The following is an 8,123-nucleotide window of genomic DNA, read 5'->3' on the forward strand; positions in this document are numbered from 1 at the left end:
GAGGCCGAGTAATGGACAATCCCTCAGGAAGAATCTGAGTTGACTGATTTCTTGGGAAGAAACTAGTGCTATTCTCAGCCATTGTAGGGATCAGCTCAAGATAGTTATATCTTGCTCGGTGAGCTTTTAAGCTCTGATACCACTTGTTGGTCCCGTGCAACGTGACAAGATTAGTTCCAAAGGGGGGATAGGAACTATTCTAAATTTTTGTCAATTGAGGCTGACTTCTTTTCCTTAAGAGAAGATTTACATATCGGTGCTAAGTAGTTTAAGATACAAGCTTAGTCAACTAGTGACTAAGTCTGTTTCTTTTCTTGAGTCAGGAGATAACACTTGAGTCTATTCCTGAACTCAGCTTCTCAGTGCACTATACTCAGCATGAGTCCGTTACTTAGTCAGTTTTATAGCAAGCAATTTATATAAAGGAGTTAAGGGTTAGACATATGTTACTCAGCAGACGTATCCTGGTTCGGCCTCTCCGCCTACGTCCAGTCCCCAGAATTCCTTCCGAGCTTTTTGAATCCTCTACTGAGCTCTTTAAAGGTAGAGCACGAAACCTTTTACAATAGAAGTTGAGTATACAAGAGTACCTTCCTCTATTCCTCTACTCACTCCTATCTCTACTACTGAGTACTATACCGAGTACTCAGCTTCTCCTTTCTATACTTCTAGAAATGATAAGTGTTTGTCCTAAACAACAATTGCTAAGACACTTTAGATGAATAAGATCACTCTAGACTTTTACACAAGATTGGAATTGGTGTAAGATTTGCTTTGCTTTTCTCACAGAACTTCGAATATCAATTTGGTCAGCGTTTCGACTTGATTGAAGATCTGCATCGAATGAAGCATTTGAGAGGCCTATTTATAGTGACACTTGATGCACAGGTTATTTCGAATTTCGAAATAACCGTTGGAGGGAAACGACTTCCTGTCGCTTTCACTCAGTACGTGCTCAGCGTCTTCGGCCAATCAAAATCTTGTATCTTCTGTCTTCGGCAGCGCTCAGTAGATTTTCATCAGACAGAACAAAATGTTTCCACATTTACGGTAAAGTCTTCTAGACAGCTTTCTGCGTCTTCTGAACTTTACCCGAAGTAGAAATACTTTGTCTCGAAGTTTATCCAGGCCAACTGCTAACCTGACTATATTGTCGCACAACTCAGCAGCTTCGTCTTGAAGCTTTTGGTCGAAGGTTTCTCGATCCTTCCGAATGCTGGGCTTGCGTTTTACTCAGTGTGACCTGCGTTTTGATCTTCTTGGGCCGTGAGGCTTTGACATGTTGACTTGGGCTTGACTTTCTCTTGTGGGCTTTTGGGCCATACAACTTAATGTCTTATACATTTAAATAACTCAACATTGAATAAACACATTAGTACAAATGAAACAAAGCATTTAAATTTAATGTGTTGGAATATTTTTATCATGGAGATTTAATAATTTTGTCAAATCAAAATCATGTTGAAAGGTGTTTCAACAAATCCTCCTTCCCCTGCTCAGCAGGACTATGAAGAGACTTCAACTGAGTCTGAAGGACATGGTCAGCATGACCAATCTAAGGCTACCACTGCTAGCAAAAACCCTAAAGCTGACCAAGCAACACCTTCAAAAAAGAAGAAGGAAAAGAAGAACAAGCCACCTAAGGAGAAGATATTCATTCCTATATACAACATCGTAAAGAATTGTGAGGTACTTCGTTGCCGTTGGTTCTCCCCAAGCTTTGTGATGGCTGAGAAACCTTTTTGTGAGTGGATCTCCAAAAACGGCTGGACCAAACTCTTCTCTCTCCCCGGTAATACCTTTCCACAGTTGGTCAGAGAATTTTACGCAAATCTCAGAGTTGTCGAGGATAATGCTGACTACTTAGTCACCAAAGTCAAGGGCAAGGATATCACAATCACTCCGACCTATCTCGCAACTCTACTAAAACTGACCGCCAAAGGTTCAGAACTAAGGACCACGAACGACTACTCTAAGATTGACTACCCTGTTGAGTTCTGCAAACCTATAAACCATAAAGGGGAAATAGCCAGCACTTGCATGGGTTAGCCTCAGAAAATGGCTCATTACATCCTGACCAACTTCATATTCCCTAAGGTCAACTCCTCTTCATCGGCTTCCAATTTCGAGCAGTGCTTCATCTGGCACATGCTGAACTATATCCCACTCAACATGCCCGTCTTTCTTATCGGCGCATTCCAACGGAGTACTAGGAAACTCAGGATGGGCTCCCTCATTACAAAAATTCTTCAGGACCACCAGGTGAGCACCGTCGAAGAAATTGAAATTTGGGGTACGGAAATTATAGCGGCACTGCTATTTGGGTTAGCCTATAACCAGCCGATTAAATCCAAGAAAGGAAAAGGTGCAGAAGAAAATGAAGAAGGGGATAATATGGTTGAAGCAGCATAGGATGTTCCAACCAAGAAAGGAAAGAAGGTAATGGCTGAACCCGCTGACCGAACTAGACAGGACAAGAATCGGAAAGCTGACCAATCTGCAAAGGATGTCAACACAGCTTCAAGGAAGCTGAGAATAATTTCTAGCAAAGCTGCTGCTGCGCAAGCTCAAGGTGAACCTAAGTCAGCAGAGAAATAGAAAAGGCAAGTTAAGCCTGAGGAAGAAAGTGAGGAAACCCCTGAAATGCCCTTGAAGAGGAAGAAAACATCTGGGTTGACGCCAATTGAAGCTAACCCCTTTGACTTCATGGTCACTTCGGAATCACACTTTGTGCGGAGTCAAGAAATTGACCTTGAGAAGACTCCTACTGACCAGGAGGAAGAACTGGGACATGCCGAGGGACAGTCTCAAGCTGATAAGTTGGGTGATGCTGAGCAAAATGAACAAGTTGATACTGACCAGGCTGAGCATCGTGCGAAGTCACCAGTGAAGGACAAGGTGGTGGAAGGCCTTGACACTGACCTCAACCTCTCTTCTGAATCCCTTAAGTCTATTCATGTTGATCCCTCTCCACCAACTAAATCCTCTAAGAAAGGTTCAAATAAGCGTTTTAAACGCAAGTCTCAAAAGACAAACCTCATTGATCTAATGGATGACTCCCCACTCAGAGATCCCATCACTGACCTTACCAAGCTTCAGTTCCAATTCTTCTCGACTGTCACTGAGCCTTACCATTACCCACCTCCAGACCAACCCCCAAGCAGAACTCTGCAAACACGGCGCTAAGCCCTTTCAAGAGGAAGGAACAATTGACAACTCTCTCCTTAGGGCCCCCGAAGATTTTGTCTTTCCTATACTTACCACAGAGAAGGCAAACCTAAAGAGAGGAGGGGCATTGCCACATACACCAAAGGAGTTTCATTAATAAAACTTTATTATTATCCTTCGCTTTTCTAATGCCCAGACCACCAGAATCTTTCGGCTAACAAACCTCACTCCAAGGCACTAGATGGATCTTTCTTCCCTCCGCAGCTTCCCCCCACAGGAACCTACGGTTGATCTTATCAAGATCATTAAGAACAAGACCCGGAAGCTGACAAGCCTGCATAATGTGATTGGGAGCTGCACAATTAATTGATTGAATTAACGTGAGGCGGCCAGCGAGAGAAAGAGTCTTGGCTTTCCATGTGGCACACTTCATATTAGCTTTGTCCAAAGTATCTTTAAAGGAAACTTTAGACACTCTCTCACTGTGGAGGGGAATGCCCAGATACTTCCCAAGAGAATCAGTAAGAGGAATACCTGAAAGATCACTTAACCTTTTATAGACTCTCGGTTTCATATTCTTAGAGCACATCATCTTGGATTTCTGGATATTAAGTTTCTGCCCAGAGGCCGAACAAAAGCAATCAAGAATATCCATAATAATACTCAACTGCTCCTCATTACCTTCTAGGAAGATAAGGACATCGTCTGCAAAGAATAAGCGAGTCACCTAGGGATAGAACCTATTGATAGCTATCGGGTGGAAACTCCCATTATCAATTGCATCTTGAATCAGGTGAGATAACCTCTCCATAGCAATAACGAAAAGGAAGGGACTCATAGGATCACCCTGACGGATTCCCCGGCCTGGGGAGAACTCCTCCAACATATCCCCATTAACCATAACTTGAAACACAGGAGAAGAGATACATACCTTAATTAACCTTCTCCAGCTGTCCGGGGATCCTAGCTCTCTCCAGACTCTCCATCAGGAAATTCCAGTTGATACGATCATAAGCCTTCTCCAAATCCAGCTTCAGAGCCACAATGTCTTTCTTCCCCTTCCTAATCTTCATTGTGTGGACCATCTCTTGGGCAATCACCACATTATCCATCATTTATCTACCGGGCACAAAACTACCCTGATTCTGACAAATGATCGCAGGAAAAATGCCACGGATTCTATTAGCCACAATCTTTGTAACCGTCTTATAAAGAACATTACAAAGACTGATAGGTCTCATATGCAAAAAGGAAGGAGGCTTATCAATTTTAGGAATCAGAACTAGAAGGGTTCTATTCACCAGCTCAATATCCTGAGAACCATTAAACACACCTATGACAAAATTATAGATACCTTCCTTCACAACTTCCCAATGCTTATGGTAAAAGCCAGCAGGCAGACCATCAATCCCAGGAGCTTTAGAAGCCCCTAATACTGAAAATGGCTTGGTCTATCTCTTTACGGGATATAGGTTTAAAGGCATCCTGACTGCTTTCCACACTGATCAAAGGAAAGGTAGCGACAGAGTGAGCCCTCTCCAGCTGGACCGGTTCCTCTTTAAACAGATCCTTATAGAACTCCAGGGCCAATTTCCGAATCTCCTCATCTTCATACACCCAATCACCATTAGAGTCCTTAATGGCATCAATTCTATTCCTCTGCCTCCTGATCATGGTAGAAAGATGGAAGTATCTGGTATTCCGATCCCCATCTCTAATCCAGGACTTCCAAGATTTCTGAAACCAGAGAAGCTCCTCCTGCCTGAGCACAACTTCTAGCTCCTTTTGAAGGGTTATGAGGAGGCCATCCAAACTGTGATCAAACCTCACCTCCAACCTACGCTGAATGCCCTCCATCCTATTTAATAACTTAGTCTTCCTTCTAATAATATGCCCAAAAACATTTCTATTCCACCCCAGCACATTATTCCTGAACCCTTCAGCAGCTTGAAGGACATTCGAATGAGGTTTCCAATTCTATTGAACGAAATCCTTGAACTTAGGATGGGACTCCCAAGCCAACTGATACCGGAACGGTCTCTCTCCTCTAGGGCGGTTACCTCTCAAAAGCCTAAATAAAATAGGACAATGATCCGAATGACGGAACGAGAGATTTAACACAGAACTCTCAGGGAAAGAAGTCTGAGCTAAAACATTAGCGTAGACCTTATCCAAACGAACAAAGGTATTGTTACGTTTCCAAGTGAATCTATGACCAGACGCCCCCAGATCGGACATCCCACATAAATCCATACTATTCTTGTGATGAAGGCAGCGATTAACATAATGATTAGAACCCCCTCTTTGATCACTCATAAAGGTGATATCATTAAAGTCACCCGCCACGAACCAGGGCTCAAAAATGTTGACACTCATAGAGTAGAGAACCTCCCAAAGTCGTTTTCGATTAGCTAAGATAGGGTCAGCATACACTAGGGTAATAAAAAAAGGACTATTACCGGACACACTCACTTTACAGTGAATAAACTACTTATCCATGCTAATAATATCAAAATGAACCCGATCTGGCCTCCAGAAAGGCCAAATCCCACCAGCCCGGCCAGTTGCCTCCGATCTAACACCATTCTAGTTTTTAAACTTTTTAACCACCTCATCTGCCTTATCTCCACTAATCTTAGTTTCCAATAAAGCAAAACAATAAGGATTAAACTGTTTAATAAGATCATTAATATGGATACGGGTAGCCTTGCTAGCCGCACCCCTAACATTCCAACACAACAAATCCATAGAAAGGAGGAAAACTACCCACACCCACACCCCTAAGCCAGGTATTTGCTAGGGGCTCCTGAGAGCCTCGCCGAGGTACCTGCCGGCCCTCTCTTCTCTGGTAAGCCCAAAGTATTTTGGATACTTTTCTGTTTACCCTTAATCTGCTTTTTCAGACTAGTTTTAGTAACTCCCATTGATTTCCCATTCCCAGGATCACCACAAAGAATAGGAATACTAACCTCATTAATCTTCTTCATACTATGGCCAGGCATGGCCAATGACCCCCCCGGGCTTCGTATTTAGACACAAAGAGGGGATTAACAGATTCAACCACCCTCTCAGATGGTTCAACCGACTCCAAACCCGACATGCTTTGAACATCCCCCTAGTCAGGATCATGAACTTCCTCCATCATCAGGGCCCCAAATCTAGATCCTGACATGAAAGCTGAACCGGCTCCAGGCTCCTCCCTAGCATTAGAGATAGGTTTCTCTTTGATACTGGGAAGAACAAGAGGTTTAGCAGAGGAGGCCTTCAAGTTAATGCTAATATCAGGAGGACGATTCTGCCCAACTGAAGGTTGTGTTTTTCGTCTATTAGTCCTTTTTGCCACCATCCATGGCCCAAAATTCCCACCATTCCCCTGGCTCACTTCAGATCTATCCACACCATCCACCACAATCTCCTTTATAACCTTCTCCCTTTTCGGGCATCCCTCCTGAGAATGACCATACATGCCACAATCATAACAAATGTTATGTAACCCTTCATACTCGATAAAGAACACCTTGTTTTGAACACAGAATTTTGATAACAAAGGTTTAGCAAGATCAACATCAACACAAACCCTAGCAAACTTGCCCCTAATAGCTCCCATAGTAGTTTTATCCACGTGGTGGACCTTTCCAACCAGACCTCCAATCTTGCTGAGGAACTTTTCGCTATAATACTCAATGGGAAGGCCCGGTAACCTAACCCAAGTCAAAATCCTGTTAACAGAACAATCGCGAGGATTAAAATTAGGAACCTAAGGCCTTAAGGCCAAAACATGGTTGGAAATAATATATGGGCCCCCCTTAATCACAGCATTATAATCCTCAACCCGGGTGAATTTAATGACATAGTAGTCATTTTCCAGGTCAGTAATACTGACTTTCCCTTTCCTTGCCCACTGAGCTTGGATCCTTTGGGCAAAATAGTTAAAGCTAATTCGCTTCCCAAGCACCGTAACAATTAAGGATACCTTCCATTTCTCTCTAAGCTCCCTCTTCTCGGCTGAAGAGAGTCTGATCACAGGACAAAGAGGATCGTCTTGGATACCCTCCTCATCATCAGAATCCGAGTACAGATCCTCGGATTCCCCCACCATCATCACCTCCTCCATACAAGGCTCCTCCTCTACTACTCCCATAACAGTGTCTTTCCAAGAACTTTTCCCAATCCCATTAACAATAACCCTAGATCTAAGAGAAACTGCGTTCCCCTGACCCACTGCCTCCTGGCCCCCAGCCGTCGCCCTAGCCTGCCCGGGGAATTGCTCATAGTGCCTGCCCCAGCGCCGGCACCCTGCCCAGCACAGCTCCCGGCGCCTCCAGCCCCCTGCTCGGCACAACCTGCGCCCCCCCCAGCCCCCTGCTCGGCACAGCCTGCGCCGCCCCCAACCCCCTGCTCGGCACTGCCTGCACCAAGCCCGCCGATCACACTCCACCCGGCGCCTGGCACCCCCCGCCCAGCCCCCTCGGCACTCCAACCGAGCGGCGGTGCCTTGCCCCCTGCCCAGGTCTCCCGCCCTAGATCCGCAGGCGCCGCGCCCCTAGCCTCCCCTTGGCCCGCAAAACCCCAGCCGCCCACCTTATGGCCCCTTGCTGCCCCCCTCGCCTCACCCTCGGCCCGCAACACCCCCAACCCCCCAGTCGCACCTCCCGAAACCCCTCCCACCACCGGATCCCTCGCGCGCCCACCCTCCTCTATCCCTTCCTTACCCATTCCGCACCCCTCAACCTGGCCGCCCCGCCCATCCACGCCCTGCTCCCCACCAGATCCGCCACCCGCCGCCCCCCTCTCCCTCGAACGATCCTGAACCCGTTTCACCAACCCTAGGCAAGAGAGAGAGAGAGATATTTCTATTAACTTTCAATTTCTAATACTTCAAGGAATAGAATTAACCCTAAAAAATGTGTATTCAATTGACTTTTACAAAATAATATTAATAAATAATATGACTA

This window comes from Euphorbia lathyris, chromosome 2, assembly GCF_963576675.1.
Source record: "Euphorbia lathyris chromosome 2, ddEupLath1.1, whole genome shotgun sequence".
Taxonomy (NCBI): domain Eukaryota; kingdom Viridiplantae; phylum Streptophyta; class Magnoliopsida; order Malpighiales; family Euphorbiaceae; genus Euphorbia; species Euphorbia lathyris.